Genomic DNA, 17055 nt, shown 5'->3' on the forward strand with positions numbered 1-17055 from the left:
ATTTTGCCTACAGCTTCAATTGTGTGTTATTTGGGGTACTTCTCCGAAGTAAACTTGGATTAAAGACCGGTACAATGGAGCTTGATCGGTCCATATGTCAGGTGAGTTGCGACTGGGATAACGGTAGCTCAGCGAAATGATTGATCGGACACCCACCAGAGACGGCCAATTAGGCCATTGACACACTTTCATCTCTTGCTGTCAGATCAATCCGAGTGCAGCCAAGCAATTACCAATCGCTGAAGATGTCTTCGGGCAACCGCTCGTTCACACATAACTGCAAATTCATGACCGAATATTAAATTGGAGAACTCATAGATTTGCAGCTCCAGCGGGAAGGTATATGGAAACCAGTTGCGCTGTTTGCTCATCGGTCATTTGACTGCTTAAGTGTCGTCTCGGTTTTGGCCGATTGCCAAGGAGGCAAGTGAATTGCCGACTTGCCTCAGAACGGAGCACAGCGATCCGAGAGCCATTAAAAATTGCAAGCACACACTCGACCAGAGAGGAGGAGCAGCTAAAAACCGCACCCATCCTAGAACGGCTCCGTTCCCGAGATGCTGATTAGGCAGACGACTCCGAGTCGCCAGGGATGACAGCTAAGATCTCATTCCCCTGCCCACGTAAAGAGTCCTTGGCGCACGTGTGCTCTGGACTGGCATTTGAATGTTAAGTGATTGGTTAATTTGCGCTTGATGGCCCAGCTTTGAGTGGCTAAGACCATTAAATGGTTCTTCATAAAGGGCTAAGCAATGTGTTGTCTTTAAGTACTTTAGCTAGACTGTGATACGATAAGTCAACAGCTTATATTTGTTCGCACGAGAAATTCTTTTTAAAAAGACTCAATAAGAAACAGAACCATTAGTCAATTAAGGTGCTACTTCATAGCTTAAGTGATTTGTGAGTAATTTGTACAGCAACCCTTCTTAACTGTCCTCTCCTAAGCATTTCCAATAAAATATTTAATTTAGTTTAAACTCTTACCGATACTAACATGTTTTAGAAATAATTAAATGGCCATTTACCCCGCAGTTTGACAGTAAGCGCATTTAAAACCTGTCGGCTACGCACTTCTATTACCATAAATTCCTGAGCCCAGGGACGTGCAAGCATTTTGCTGGGCATCAGCAAATACCTTTGGGTGACAAATTAGCAACTCCACTTGGCCGACTGTCAGCACTCGAGTTCCTAATGAGCCACTAAAGCCACCGAAGGGCTCTCCAGGCGGCAGCCATTTGTAAATGCTAATTAGAAATGCAAGTTGCCACTGCAACTGGGAGTTGCATTGGCAGTTGTAGTTGTAGTTGCAGTTGCAGCTACCAGTGCCAGTCATAAATTGCGTATGCCAGCCTTTCTTTTTCCTCTGCTCCTTTTGGGAGGGCGCAGACTCCGGGCAGCAAATCACATAGGCAAATGAACTGTCAACTGGAATGTGTGTGCCCCAAGTTGGCCATGACCGAAAGCCAAGTTGGTGGAGCAGCTCAAGCATGATCTACGACTGGGGCGTTATTGTGTGTGAGCCAAATAACACACGCAAATAATAAATCAGCAGCGGCTTTTGGTCAGGTCCGCTGCAGAATCTTGGCTGTGGTTAGAAAACGTTTTTCCTGCCATTCTACTTTTTCTATTTTTTTTTTTTGTTTGCTGCCCAGAGGCGCGAATTGCTTAAGCGCCTGTCTTACCTCATCTGCCACGCCCACACATCTTTTACGCTCGCACTCCGGGTGCTAAAAACTCTTTGGCCATGCCATTTCTAATGGGACCAGTTTGTTTGATCTGGACTCAAGTGGCGACTGGTGTCAATGGACATTGAGGCGGGTTGAGTGAGTCCACTGGGATTACCTTAGTCCCCATCTCCCCATAGAAAGAATGCCCCTCAAGAGTTCGGTTTGTCGGCCTCTTCCAATTTAGCGCAAATTGCAGAAATATGCCGAAGAAACAAAGGCAGAAAACTCATCCGCAAAACAATCATAACACTGACCTCAATTTCCTGCCAGCCGCAATCACATTTCCTAGCCAGTTCTCTTGGCTCTGTAATTCTAATCAGATGCACAGAACGAGCAGAGCCGCAATTATGATGGACGTTCTATGCCAAGGTACAGTGGGATTGTTCAATTAAGGAGCAATTAATTATGAAAACTTATTTCCAGAATTATTTTAAATGAAAGTACCAGTGAAATATGCATTTTTTCTAAATAAAGTTAAAGTTTATACTTCATATGAAGACATCAGAAAAGTCTAAACTTATTTCATATTCCCTTACCACTGTAACTTTGCTCGGGCCAATTGTAAGACATGAAAAATCAATAAAACTATGGAGAAATTTCTTTTGGCTGGAGGTAGCGGTGTGTACGTGGAATGGCATTTCTATTTTGGCTGATGATTTGCTTTTGATGATGCGCACGAACACAGGAACGGTTCGTCGAAGAGAACCAACTCAGAGCAATAAGAATAAAAAATAGAACTGGGAATATTGTGGAAGCCCGAGACGATGAAAGCCAAAATGTAGCACAGCAATTGGCACAGAAATGGAAATAATTTGCATTTAATGACGATCGCCGCGTGGGCCGCATATGGCCATGGAGGAGGTGGGCCCAAGGAGGTGGTTACCCCAATCCCCAATCCCTATGCATTATGCACTAATGTCGGTCCAAGTTCAAATCATTAGGTATGGCATGGTGTGTCTTTCGGCAGCGACTGACCATCGCGGTCTGATGGGCTGGATGGTCGAATGGTTGAATGGTCCACTGGTCTGATGGTCCTGGGCAATTTGCAGAGTGCGCTGTCACGATTAATAACGCTGTCATAATAACACTTTTCTGTGATTGATTTAAGACAATTACAGAAAAGAGGAACACAGCGCTCACGTTTGATGATGAGGAATGGAGCTGGAATAGAGTGTTCGCCAAGGGTTGCGGATTCTGCTGGGCTCTGAGTGATTGGCGCTGGCCGCCGAGCTTAAGAAAGAGATTATCAAGTTGCCAAATGGGCACGTCCGTCGAGGGAATGGGAATGGGAATGGGAATGGGATTGGGATTGGAACTTGCACTTGGACTTGGACTCCCTAGTAACATGGGCATGGGCATGGCGATCGAGGGCGACTGGCTGCGAAAAGTGTTGAGCCGCGCAGACATGCTAAATTAAGCTGAAGAAGATGGCTATCAACACCACCAACACCGCCAACGAGTTGGTGGCTTCACTTCACTTCAGCTCAGTTCACTTCTGGCTGGGATGGCCTGGCAAAATCGCTTGATGTTGATGGCTTACAACAAGTAATTGGCAGCATCCACATGTTGGCCGCAACAACCACAGCCCAACTTCGTTTTGTGCCCATCCGAGCGTCGCTTGTGTCAAAAGGTTTAATTTTTTACCCTTTTTCATTTTGTGTTGTATTTTTTTGTTTTTGTATTTCTTTGTGTTTTTTTTTGTTTTGATTTTTGCGGGTTATGGGTTCGGATACCCCGCTCCCGCATGTAATAACATTTCAAGCTGTGCTCTTTGGTCTTCAACTTGAACCTCTTACACGGCTGACTGCCCTGCTCACAGACCTCAAAGGCAGCCCAGATTTCAGATCCCACATCCACGGGCCAGGGCGTCAATGTCAGAGCTTCGATTTCGTTGCCAACTCTCTCTGGTTATTGTTATTGCCGCTGGTGCTGCCGGAGCTGCCGCTTCTGCTTTTAGGTCGGGTCAAGTTCAAGGCTTCCCATTTTGCGAATTTTATGCGTTTTTTGCCGCTTTGGCAATACATAAGCGCCCTAGACTCGGCACACGACTATCTGCCGGCAGAAACGGGGATCTGCCTTGGGCTTCGAGGTGATTTTATGTTTCGAAATCTAAGTTATGTGTTCTTTGGCAGTCGGGATAAATAGCTATGACCAGAATCGGGGAGTATTGCGAGACAACCAAAATTATACTTGTATCTTAGATACGGGCTTTATGTGTAATACCTAATAATATTCCAAAGTACTTTATGCTTTACATGTAATATAAACATTTTAGTCAAGGAAATCTTGAATCCCTTGCTCTAGGCATTTTTTCTTGTTGTTTAAAATAAACTAAACAATAAACTAACAAAAAATGTATACAAAATCTGATATTTTTAATCGGCGTTTTGGCCATAACTTGGTCAAAAATGTGCGCACAGCTAAAATGAAGACTGTTTTGTGCTGCTAATAAACATAGCTAACTATGTGTATCCCTCCTTTTTTGATTTTTGAAAAAAAGTTTTTTTTGAATTTTTGCATTTTTGATAAGGGGTACCATCATCAAAATTAGCGAAAAATTGTCAAAAATTAGCATTTCAATGTATGTACATGGATCGATAGGGAATTTTGTTACGAATTCGACGAGGTATGGCATTCCACATTTGGACAACTATTTTTACTGCTATCGAAAAAAAACTGATAATTTTTTATCAAAAAATAAATCAAAAAAAAATGTATAAAAAAAGGATGGGTTTGGGGGGAAAACGACCACATAGTTTTGTTTTTATGGTATGCAATGGGTATAAATTCGTAATATTCGCTAAATGCCGCAAAGTGCCTCCTTAACTCACATTCTACCCACCGCCGAATGCCTTTTTGCGGCTTAGCTCTTTAGCTCTCCCCTTTCATGATGGACAATAATAATTCTTGGCAAGAGCCATTTTCGTTTACAAATTGCCGCATAAATCGCATATTCGATGAGAGTTCTTGGGCTGCTGCCCGCTGCTGCTGCAGAAATGCATAAAATGCAAAGAAGAGAAACAAAGCAATGTTAGCAGGCATGCAATTTCTACCTCTTCCACTGGCTTGGCGCTCGACTCCCAAACGGGCAACCGGCCAAAACCGTTAACTGAAAACTGAAAAAGAGCCAGTCAGTTGAAATAAAGCAAGTCGAGTGCATATAATTCGTTATGCTTTATTACGAAATTGGATATCCATAGAGTGGGTCGTCGACGTCCCCCGAGTTGGGCATGAAATTACAGCCGCCGAATGCCGATTCTGGATCTTTAGAGTCTCGCAGTCTCGAAGTCTCTGGAGTCGCGGTAGCCGCCAAATGACATACTTCTAATTTATGGCCACGGCTGATCTCCATCTCGCGGAGATCACGCAGCTGCGAATCTCCACCGCAAACTGCCGCCAGTTCACCAGCGGATCGCCCACGGAAATGGCTGAAAACTACGCGAAAAAATTACAGCAGAACCGCTAGATTCCACGGCAGGCACATAATTAGTGCAATGTGTGGACAGGCCACCGCTCCCAGCACATCCCGCCAAGGAAACTGGAGTCTAAGTCAAGTGCACTGCACTGGAAACAATAAGTAACTTACGAAAATGCCAACAGATCGATTGGTGCTACTTTTTAGTCGGGATTTACTAGGATTTCAGGTTAGTTTTCGAGCACAAAGTTCTTCTTTTTAGTTAACCACACATTCAGCTTACTTATCTTGTAGTAGCAACCATTTTTCCTGTGTACCATCCGCATTGCTAGTGCATTTCTGGGCGATCGTGATACGGATACGCGGCGGCTGCCAGTCGTCAATGATTTTATCTGGCTGCACTCGGTGCCTCCTCCTCCGACTACCAACATCCAACTCCCAACTCCCGGCATCCAGGTAAATAAACAACGGCTGCTGCTGCTATCACAATCCGCCGGCGGCTTCTTCGTTGCCCGATATCTTGAGGATACATTGGGTATAATGAACTTTGGATAAGTTGGACGCCCCTGCACTAGTGTGAAGAATTCGAAAATTGCTCTGATGTGTATGATTCGGCAGAGAATCTAATGGTGATCTTTCCGAAGGCCAAGCATGAATGCTATTCCTCCGCTTTCAAAGGAATCATTTCCCATTTAAAGTGCTGACGTTCCATATAACGTAAATTGGAAAAGATTTTAAGTTCATCATTTCCTTGAAGCTCTTAGATACCGACTTGTTATTCCACTCTTGAACATACTTGTAGAGGTACCAGCGATTTCGATTCACCAACCGACTATGCTTTTTTTCGTATTTTAGCGACCTGAATGATGGCATAGATATATTGTCGCTTCAAGTACAGTTAGCCGGTACATATATATTAGCCAGCTGCTGCCGACATGGCCAAAAAATGCTCTTGCCCGCTTTTGGCAGCCAGTGTCAGGGTAAGTTGTTTATTGGCGAGTGGGTGGCCAGCTGTTCTGCGCTTTTTCTGCTGTTTTCATTAACACTAACCGCAAATTAGCCGCGCTGGTTGGACCAGTTGCGCAGATAACTCAATCGAAATGAAAATCGCACTTGGCCAGGCTGGCAAAGTGTTACCGTTACAGCAGATGCCATTTATGGACCAACCAACTGGCTACAAATTGTTGAATCTTGTTTACCATGCCCAAGTAGGACGAGACGCATTAGAACGGCAATCGATCGGGATTCGATCGCGCCTAATCAGATCAAGTCGCTCCGTTTGGTCACAAACACTTAGGCGCCAATTGAGCATCTATGGCATTTCGTCTAATTAGATAGAAATACCGCGAAACCCGCTGAAATTCTCGGATCGGATGCCACGCCTTATAGGCGGGCAAGCAAACATCACCATCGCCTTGTTGGTGGTTCCGTAACACGCACATGTTGTCCAGATTTATGAGCTACCCACCACATCCACGAATCGCTCAGCGGGATCATCGCGGATTGACTCCGAATTGCATTCGATTCTGGATCGCTCTTCCTGTTGAAATAAAAGCAGGAGCAGGCGAGCGAGCAATCGTTCTGAATTTATGTGGCCTCCATTGCGAATTTTTAAATTCGGGCATATGGGTTTCGTTTGGCAAGAGGGAGCATCAAGGAAATTGAAGTCTTGCGCTTGGGGCTCAGTACATCCGTTTCTGATATATGATCTCAACAGCAGGTCGTTTTGGAACACCAAATTTTAATTCACATAATAATTGGAATATGATTTATGATATGTTCAGGAAACCCAGGAAAAGGAGTACCAAGGGGAAGAAATTCGCCAATGTAATAATTTCATTAAAAATTAAATGTTTTCACAAATGTTAAAGTATATTCCATTGCCAGTACAAATCAATTATAGGGGATAACTAGTGCTGAACAGCCGATTCCAGTTGCATCATCGTACTCTTATTATTTATTTTAAATTTAAATTATACGCTTGCCTTGAGAGAAAAGTGCACGGCACTATGTTTAAAACATTAACTTTTGCTACCTCAGCCGGACAAGGGGGCTGAAAAGGGGGCGGGGCAGCGGCTATATCTGCGGCTCACAGTCCGACTTCATGCACGATTGGCAGTTGCAATTCAAAGATATTTCAAATTCTAAAGCCAAAGCCTTGGGCCGCAGGCGATTGCTCTGCAGTTGCTGCATGCGATTTGCATTCGAAATGCCCATGCGCGCTGGCTGCTCGAATTTAATAAAAAATGTTTTATTAAGTCATAAAAATATTTTAATATTTTGCGCATCGTCCGGGCAAATATGTGCAATTTGCATAAGTAAATGCGCATTGCAATTGTGCAATTTTGCGAGCACAGCGCAACCAGGAAGTGCCCCGTTGATTCTCAAACAGTAGTGAGTGGCGAGTGGGTGGGAGTTGATGGAGTCTTTTGGCCAGTTTTGTGCCATCTTGGCCCAGGAATCCGGGCATTGACTTCCATAGACACAAACTCACTGGAATCACGCACCATCAATTAACGTATATCTGGCTGTCACAGTCCTTGTCACAAAGGCGGATTCCTGCAGACCCGCCTCTTCCACTCAAAGGGCAATTACACGAATGCCAGGGCATCAATGAGGAGCGACTATTGGCATTCAAGCCGCCACATCACAGCGACAACATGGCGTGCCGATCTCGCATAAATCCCACAATCCTACGATTCCCTGGCAGCCCATTGACCCGCAAATTTGTCAAGAGATTGTGGTGATCTTCGCTCGGATTTTGGGTTAATATTCAATTACCATTCACGTCTTAACCACCCAGGGCTGGCACTAAGTGCAGGCTCATTAGCAGGCCTGAGAACTGAGAACCGTTCTTACCCTCTTGGCCACTCAGAAAGATGTTATCGTTAAATTACCGCAATTTGCATGTAAATGTTGTTTATCAATTTAAACGCTAAATGCTTTAGAACTAATGACGGGTGCTGGGGCCCCAAAAGAATGAAGAAATTTTTTCACCCTCCAGCTCTGGACCGACTGGTAACGGTTCAGGTCCAGGTCCCAGGTCCAGGTCCAGGTTCATGTTCACCCATCAACCAAGTGGCCATCGCCAGGTCCACAATACCCGAAGCAAGTCCATGTCCATGACCATGTCCATGGCCAAACACGATGTGAGTGCGAGAGTACTTGCGGCTCACATTGTAACAACAATATTAAGGTAATGACGTGTCATTAATTTTATTACAAAATGTGTATGTGAATGGTACGGACAGTTGGTTCGGTGGTGCAGGCGGCGCATCGACCAGGTCCGTCATGAATACCCAATACTCCATTTAGCCCATTGGCGTTGTTTCATTGAAATCTTCGCCAGACTGCCGGTCTTCCGCGTTTGATGGCCAGGCGTGCCGTTGAAAGCCAGGAGTTGGGGATTCTAACTGGAATCAATCACAGGGTCCTGTCGTATATGACACTTGGAAAAAAAAAGAAAATATATAAATAACAGGCATTAAAAAAATTTGAAACAAAGAATTCCTTACCTAATTAGAGGAGTAGCTCATTAAAGGTAGGAATTATTTTCATATGATTAATCAAAGCCCAATCACGCGGCACTGTGGAAAATAGTTTACATTGTGATGAAATATATATAACAAGGCGCACTGGGTTTTTCTGGCCGATCTTTGGGAACAGCACCGACTGGGGAGATATATTCTATGAACTGCTGACTGCATAACTCACTGGCTGCCAGGCGGAGAGGAGGCGATCCCCAGCCGATTGGGCTCTTCCGATCCTTTACAGCAGCAGAAGACTGACACTGAAAAATGCAAACAGAAATAAAACAAAAGACTTAAGCAACAAACTGAGTGATTGCAATTGCTGCGGTATGTGTGTGCAGGGCGCTATTTTTAGCCGGCTAAATAGTTGCCATTGCCATGGGCCCAAAGGATGCGAGGATCCGAGGAGAGCACCTTACCTTATCCACATCCGCACCCCGTCTGCGAATTGTCTGCGAATGGCGTTGCCATGGCAGCATATTATTTTATAGCCGCTCGCATAAATCTTGCAAACGCAGATAAAAAGAACGCTTTATAGAAAAATAAAAATAAATAATACGATCCGGGCAAGGCAACCGGATCGGCAGCCCTCGCATTGATGGAAACAATTTATGGCAAAATTAATGATAGATTATGGTGCTGCCAATTAAAAACCAACAAACAAGCGCCCAGTTTATGGACGTGGCATCAACTGGAGTGGACTCCCATCTCCCATCCCAGCCTGCGATAGAAATGGACATGGAGATGGATATGAAGATGATGATTAAGGCGGCAATGAAGATGGCGCGAGTCAACCAGCCAGTAGAAGAGTAGGTGTTTAGACGGATTGTGGTCATTGGCATTGATTTGCTTGGTTGCTGTGATGAGTGACAAATTACCCGGCTGGATGGGGTGACATCATACCGAACATGGTCATGAATCCAGGCAATTAAAATACAATAAAGGGAAAGATGTGTGTTACCTCTTTGATTAATAACCTATACCAAGTCGGCTATAAAAATCAGTCAAGCGCAATTAGAACAAAGCGAGGCCAATCTGCGTGCTTCCTTTAAGGGGAAGTCGAAGAACTCGAATCTTAAGCGGATTTCTGCACGCCTGACTCTTTTGGTCAGCAATGAGATCACCTGCCTAATCGGCGACACAGTTTGGCAGTCACTGGGCGGGCATTCAAATGCCATTCAAAGATCTTTGTCTGATTTAACTGGAATTTGTTTAAACAGAAGCAGCATTTTTCAAACCAAATCTGACTCGTATCTAATCTCGATCTAACCATCGTTAAGAAAACGACTCACTTAGTTTAAATTAACTTAGCAAAGATTATTTTTTATATTTTTTATACATTTTTCAATCATTACTCGTATTCTGATTTAAGAACCAAATTAACACCTCATTCTCCCAGGCCTATCTCTTTGAAGCTACCATTATGCAACGACCCTTCAACTAAGAGGAGCGAAATACTTTTTCCAGAACTTGAAAAGTGATTGAAAGTTAATTAAGTTGCCCTGTTGTTGTCGTGAGTTCAAGGAACTGGCACACGCTTACCATCGAAGCAGAGTCAAAATTAGAAATCCCAAAGAGATGGCTAGAGGGGCACCAAGTAAAAGTCGCCATCAACACCAACAGTGCGGTGGCTCAGAACACGCAGGAATACGGGGGGCAAGCAAAATTAATGAAACCACATTGAAAAAATCATAATTCTTATTGGAGCTACAGCCACAGACCGCGGGGAATCATTAAAATCGTGTGTAGCGTTCTTGTCAAACACAGGGCGAAGCAGGAACAAAATGCCAGGAGTGCGGGGTAGCAAGTGCTCGATCAGCACGCGATTTGTAAGAACAAGATAGCAACGACATGTACATTGAATTCAAGAATCGAACAGCAGACCAAAAGGGAGCGGTGCAGAGAACAGGCCACAGTTATGAATCATTATTCATTTGCCAAGTTAAAAATCGAACAAAACGAAGCAATCTGTTGAAGGCTAGACACAGTAGTCTACAGAAGTATGCCCTATATCAAGTTTTAAAAATAAATTTGAAAATCTATATACACAATACAGTACGTACAATTTGAAATCTAAATCAGATACAAAGCTAGTAGGTACTAAACTATTCAATCTCAATTCAAACAGATGGATGCCTTTACTTGTTTCTCTTTTCACAATAATCGATTGACCTCAGTGAGGGTATGGGCTTAGAGCGAAGAAATACGTTAGGAACCACAAGCCATCAATGAAGGCACTTGAATTGGACTTTTGATTATCGATTGGTTCGGATTTGTTTGGCCAAATCAGAGCGGTGAATAATGTTGTTTGTTTCTCTATGGCACTCTAAGCACTCCAGTTAGATTTGATTTGTGCTCTCGGCAGCGCCCCGAGCGCCAATAAAATACATTTAAGTAGAAATTGTGCCGCTTCTGGTCCGCTCGCCAAACCCGTGTTACGCGTCGGAGTTTCTGGTGGGGATCGGACGTGGTCTCAGTCCCGGTCCCGGTGCCAGCTCATTAAATCATCGTAAAATTGTCCGCTACCGAGTTGCGGACTCAATATTCTGCTCACATACGACCGTTTAGCGAGTTTGCTCAGCGGCTGTTTCGACATGAGCTTTTGCCAGTGATCTCAGCTTTGCTTTACATGGTTACTTGGACATGGGCGTGGATTGGACAAGACTGAACAATCGGAGTAGTGGAGATCGTGTAGCACAGATCCGTCAATCAACGGATCAGTAGGCCTTATTTATATAGTATATTGCCATTTCGATTGCGCAACGCCGACTTTCAGCACGTGATCGTCGGATAGCCGAAAATTTCCTTCGGATTGGGCACAATGAACTTTAAGCCGTAGGTGGAAAAGTATAATATAATTGCGCAATCTTTGAAATACGTTCAACATACTCCTTAAAAAAAAAATAAATTACTGTTAGCGGATACTGACAGCTTTCTTGGCAAAGTACTCTTCAATTATCCTATTTTAATTGCTAAATTAGGTATAATATTTCCTACTTAAACAACTGAGAGGTATAGTTTAACTAAAGTTATCTGTGTACTTTGACTGTCACATTAATCTGCTTATGAGTTGGCAGCAACACTAATTTGTTAACAATTTTAAAAGTTTGTTTGTGACACTGCTGACCAGGCACAATTGACATCTTTTTTAAGCTCATAAGTAATTGTAGTTTAAAACAAATAAATACTAAGGACATGAGATCAACATGTATTACGTTTCCACACCCGCTGTTTTGCTGTCGGCAAGATTAGTACGGGTTTATACATTGTTGCCAACCATTAAATATCTGGCCATATATATCTGGATTCCCACATCATATAATGTGCAATCTGGCTGTCGATGTGTGGCTTTTGTTGGCGGCAATCAATGTTTATGTGAGCGCCATTCCATAAGGCAAATCTCGATGCTAATGAAGCAATGAAACTGCCCATCCACAGGCAACCGGCTAGCCTTCCGCCCAATGTGGGGTCTTGGGCATCCAGGTAAGTTGGAGTGCTAGATTTTATATCTATGCTTATGAGAAACTATGACTACTAATCGACAGGCGACAGATGGCAAACGTTTGGCAAGTGTCTAATTAAAAATGCCATCAGCAGTGAGTACAATGCTAACATGGCTAAATGAAAATTAAATGCCTTTTAAAGCTAAGTAAGTGCGTTTCATTTTGCATTAATGCCACCACTGGAAGATACCTACCTTAAGTGTGTTTGACAAATAGAATCATGCAACCTCGATTGTTACCGAATTCGGAGAATATTAAACAAGTTAGAAAGACACAAATATTTCATACCTTTTAGGTATTGATTTATGCAAAATGACTACTTTAAAAATATCAAATTGGGAATTACAAATTCTCCAACTCATAAATGGATTCCCCCATTTTAATACCCTCCATACCTAAAGTGACACGCATATCAATGACAAATGTTCGTCGTTAGCCACTATTTGCATTTGCTAATTTGCCAAAAACAATATTTTGTTTGCAAAATATTTTCAAGGTCGGTGGGCCAACAAAAAGCCAACGGTCAACAGTGCATGAAATTTTCGCTTGACCATGTCTCTGTACAATTTATATAATTATTTGCACTTTTTATTATGCTCGGTGATTTCTCGCTGTTGTTTCTGTCATCACTGCAGCCATAAAAATGTTGTTAATACTTTTATTGGAAATAAATCACCGCCCTCAAACATGTCATGGTGCCAAAGATGATTTTTCCGACATTTTTCTTGGCGCTTGTCTCACTGCTCACTTCCTGTCATAGCGAAAATATTTCTCTAAACGCACTCAGGTGCATCAGAAAGCGCCGTTGTGTCGGCAAAAGGCGATGAGATGTGGCGAGAAAAGTGTCGGGTCTGAAACAATGGGGAACTGTAGATCTGTAGATCGTACAGAATAAGCCCGACAAATGAAAGCAAGAACAACAGCAAGCGGCAAAAGCAGCGATGATTTGGCGTAGATAATTTTTACCTTTTTCAACAGCCAAGTGCAGTTAAAAGCTGCAAATGAAATTAGAGTGTAGGGTAAGGCACACTTACATACCTCTTAATGGTTTATGTCGGTCAATGTTATTATATTTCATAGATGAACAGTTTTTACATATACTTATCAAATATTTTTCATATAATATTACTTTTAAAAAGTTAGCCCTATAAGCTTTTTGTTACAGGGTATTGCCATTGCACGCGACAATTGAGAAATTAACATTGCATGCTGGGGATGGGTGGAAATATTTAATGGAATTGCTCAAAAAGCGAAAACATTTTCAGGGCATTTAGGTGCAAGTGTAACTAGAGCAGTTGAGTTAGCAAACTGTGACCATTAAATGTGCTTGGCAAGTTTTGGGCGACAATGAAGCTACGAACTTGATGGCAAAATTACATATTTAATGTTACTAATTGCATTTAATTTTTTAATACAACTCATTAAAATGTGAACTTATTCTCTACTTTGTTTGAAATGCTAGTATTTGCTTAGACACAAAGTAAAACATATAACTATGCATTTTATGCACCTACGACTTCACTTTGATCGTTGGTCATAAATTTTCTGAGCCAACCCTAGGCGGATTTGAGAATTTGCGCTGATTTGCATACGACATTTGTACACGAATCTTGCACAGCTCGGTTGAGTTGAAAAGGTTTTCCCGTCACAGCTCATTGAATGCCTGCTGGGAAAAAGCCGCAACAAATCAATTTGACATGTGCCCCACTAGTCGATACCTTGGGCAGCGAGTCGAATGCATTTGGGTTAATTTGGTGGCGTCGGAAAAGCCGTTGAAAATGCACACAGATGGACTATCATCATTAACTCCAGCCAGTGTAATCCCGCTCTCTGCCTGCGCAATAACACTCAATTGTAATTACCTGTTAATTGCAATTTAATATGCCGATCTGATGCTGGGACGCGTGTCATTTATTGCAATGCACCGCCCCCTCCCTCACTCCCTCGCTCACTCCCCCCACCCCCTTTCCAAGGTCGTCCGTTCGCCGGGTGCGTGCCGCTGATGATGAGCTCATGGTGCCCATATGGCCTGGTCGCCGATGCACCTGCTGCTGTCTGTTGGCCAGCTACCAGTTGGAAGCCAGCTAGTTTGCATTTCAATTGTCCCAAGGCACTGTGGAATCAGAGTTGGAATAGCTATACATTTCAGTTCATAGGAAAATCTCTAAATATTATCAAAATTCGTATTATTTCTTCCTCTAAAATATATGTCCTTTATTAGGTAATTAATATTAATTAAAATATTAGCTGAAAGCATACCTTATCTATATAAAGATTTCAAGCTTGCAATATAACACACTTTTAGTTAAATAAAGTTGACCACCACAGTGCATTGCAGCCAACTGCTGCCCAGTCATTAATAATATTTGCGGCTATTAATAGCGAGAGGTGTTTGAAAGTTTTGCACACTTCACAATCGGCATGGGGCATTGGGTGTATGCCAACATACGTAGAACGTGGCATGGAACATGCATCATGATGCAGCGAACCCAGTGCCGCCCCTTGCCACTCTTCCATTTCGTTCCGCACACATGAAAATGGATGGGCGGGCAAAACACAACGCCCGACACAAGCCATACTATCTTTTTGCAGTATTCAGTGGCTTTACCTATTTTATTTAATTGAGTACTTGGCCAGAAAATAAAACGACCAAGTCCAAAAGCGAAGAGCATGTCACGTTTGCTGGCTGAGAATCGTATGATGTGCATAACGATGGCATTGTCATAATCATATAAAGCCTCTAATCAAAGCAATAAATGCAAACCAAACAATGAATTATGTATTGTAATGCCATAAAATACCTGTCCCGGGCGCCAAAGATCAACATTAACTCGTTTTACTCCTAAAGTACACGTCTAAGGTTATTTCCACCAATCGGTCGATCAGCATTTGCATTAATTGAATGACCTCACGCTTATTAAGATGTATCAATCAGAGTTTTTTATGCAACTGCATTGGTTGTTCTGTAAATGGTACACAGGATTTGACTTTGGCATTGTTCTGAAAATGGAAAGCATAGCTTCACTTTAAGATTGATTAGATTTGGATTAAGATAAATCAATTTAAGCTTTTGATGGTTAAATAAATCAAACTGCTATACCGCTCGTAAGATCTTTATGATTAACGTTTATTAGCTGTTCATTACTTGAAAACGTACACTAGAATATAAAAAAAATTAATGATTAGATGCCATTAGAAAACTTATACTATCGATATAATACTGCACATCTTTGTGCTCGCCTGCAATGCAGCAACATTTCAATCAACCATCTAGCTAAATTCAGCCCATCAAATCCTTTCAATTATCCGGACTTTCTGCCCATCTGGCGATTAAGTGGAACAGCCCGCAGGGCATATCAAAGTCTGGCATTATTCTAGAGGCTAGCCAACGTCGTGCCCACATGCTTTTGATGTTTGCAATTTAATGCTATTAAGAAGATAAATTGTTATTTACAAAGCTGCAAAGATGCAGCTCGCCAGATGGCAGATGCCAGCCACTTTCCACACAGAGAGATAGATAGATAGAGAGAAAGAGAGAGAGAGTCATTGATGGCAGCAACACCTCCTTCTGCCTGGCCACTTAACACTTTGACCAGCTGACAGTCAAAGTCGTTAGCTTTGACATGTTCATAACAATTGCCCAAAAGCCCGACCAATTACCATGGCCACGGGCACAGCAATTTTGCAGCACAGGTTGCCGTTGCCGTGGCCATGGCCGTGGCCGCCACCCGATGAACATCTTCCTTCGAAATGACTTCCCCTTAACCTTAAGGCCAACTATAGAAACAGAAGAGCCCGAATAAAAACAGAAAAAAAAACTTTAGAAAAATAAACCCGTTTAGCATATTGGCAAATGTTTAGTATTTACGAAAACCGACAACTTCCTTGACCGCCCACTTCAGTCAACCAGCTAGGCACATTCATCTGACTCTGACTTTCGAGCTTCCTCGGAAAACAGAAGAGCTGAATAGAAGGGTAGGGACCACAACAAAGACCAAGTCCAAGTGCAAGATGATGATGACGATGATGGCTCAGCGACCTCTGCATTCGTGTTGGCCCATCCGACGACCAGCGAAATGTTCAACTTTGTGCAGCTGTGGCCGCGACTCCCCTAAGTGGAGTAATGAACTCTTGGTTCGCGATGTTGTTCCTGGCCATTACGTCAAATGCGCTGCATGCATGCAACTCTTGTTTGACCGCCTTGCCGCCCTCTGCTCCTCTGATTTTCAACAAATTTACAAATGCAACAGGCCAGCTGAGGGGCCATCAGCGGGTTGCCCGGCCTCTGATTGCAAGTTTAAGGTTAAGGTTTCGATTTTGTTTTTTGTTTTGGCCAAGCAGCCGAAAACAAGGAAGTAAACTAGTCGCCCACCGTTGGAAACACCCATTGATTTAAAGGAAAGCAGAGGTGGATCAGTTTGGTGAATCGTCAAGGCATTCAACTAAATTCAAATTTCATGGGAATGGCAATAAAAACGTCTAGTAAATGCACCGGAATATTAATTATTATGTCATGTGGAACGTACTTAAAAAAATCCATTTTCACGATAGAAAACATTAGCAGGTACTGTTAAGTTGATCACCTTTTCGTCTTGCATCTGCCATTTACCAAAAAGTTGTCCGTCTTCTTGGCGATCGCCGCCTAAATGGTAATCATAGTGATTCGTTATTGAAATTTTCCGCTGACTGAGCTGGCAAGTGGAGTTGGATTTTGCCTTAGCTTCAGCTTTAAGTTTACTGTTAAGAATTCGGCCCAATGCGTTGGCTGGCGAGCAAGTTCGTGTCCTAAGTCTTTTGATTTCGAAGGCCTTGGGGGCCCGCCCGCGTACATCTTTGCATATTTCCCGATAGAATTTTCCCATGCAATTTGCCACTAATTG

The sequence above is a fragment of the Drosophila santomea genome, chromosome 2L (assembly GCF_016746245.2).
Source record: "Drosophila santomea strain STO CAGO 1482 chromosome 2L, Prin_Dsan_1.1, whole genome shotgun sequence".
Taxonomy (NCBI): Eukaryota; Metazoa; Arthropoda; class Insecta; order Diptera; family Drosophilidae; genus Drosophila; species Drosophila santomea.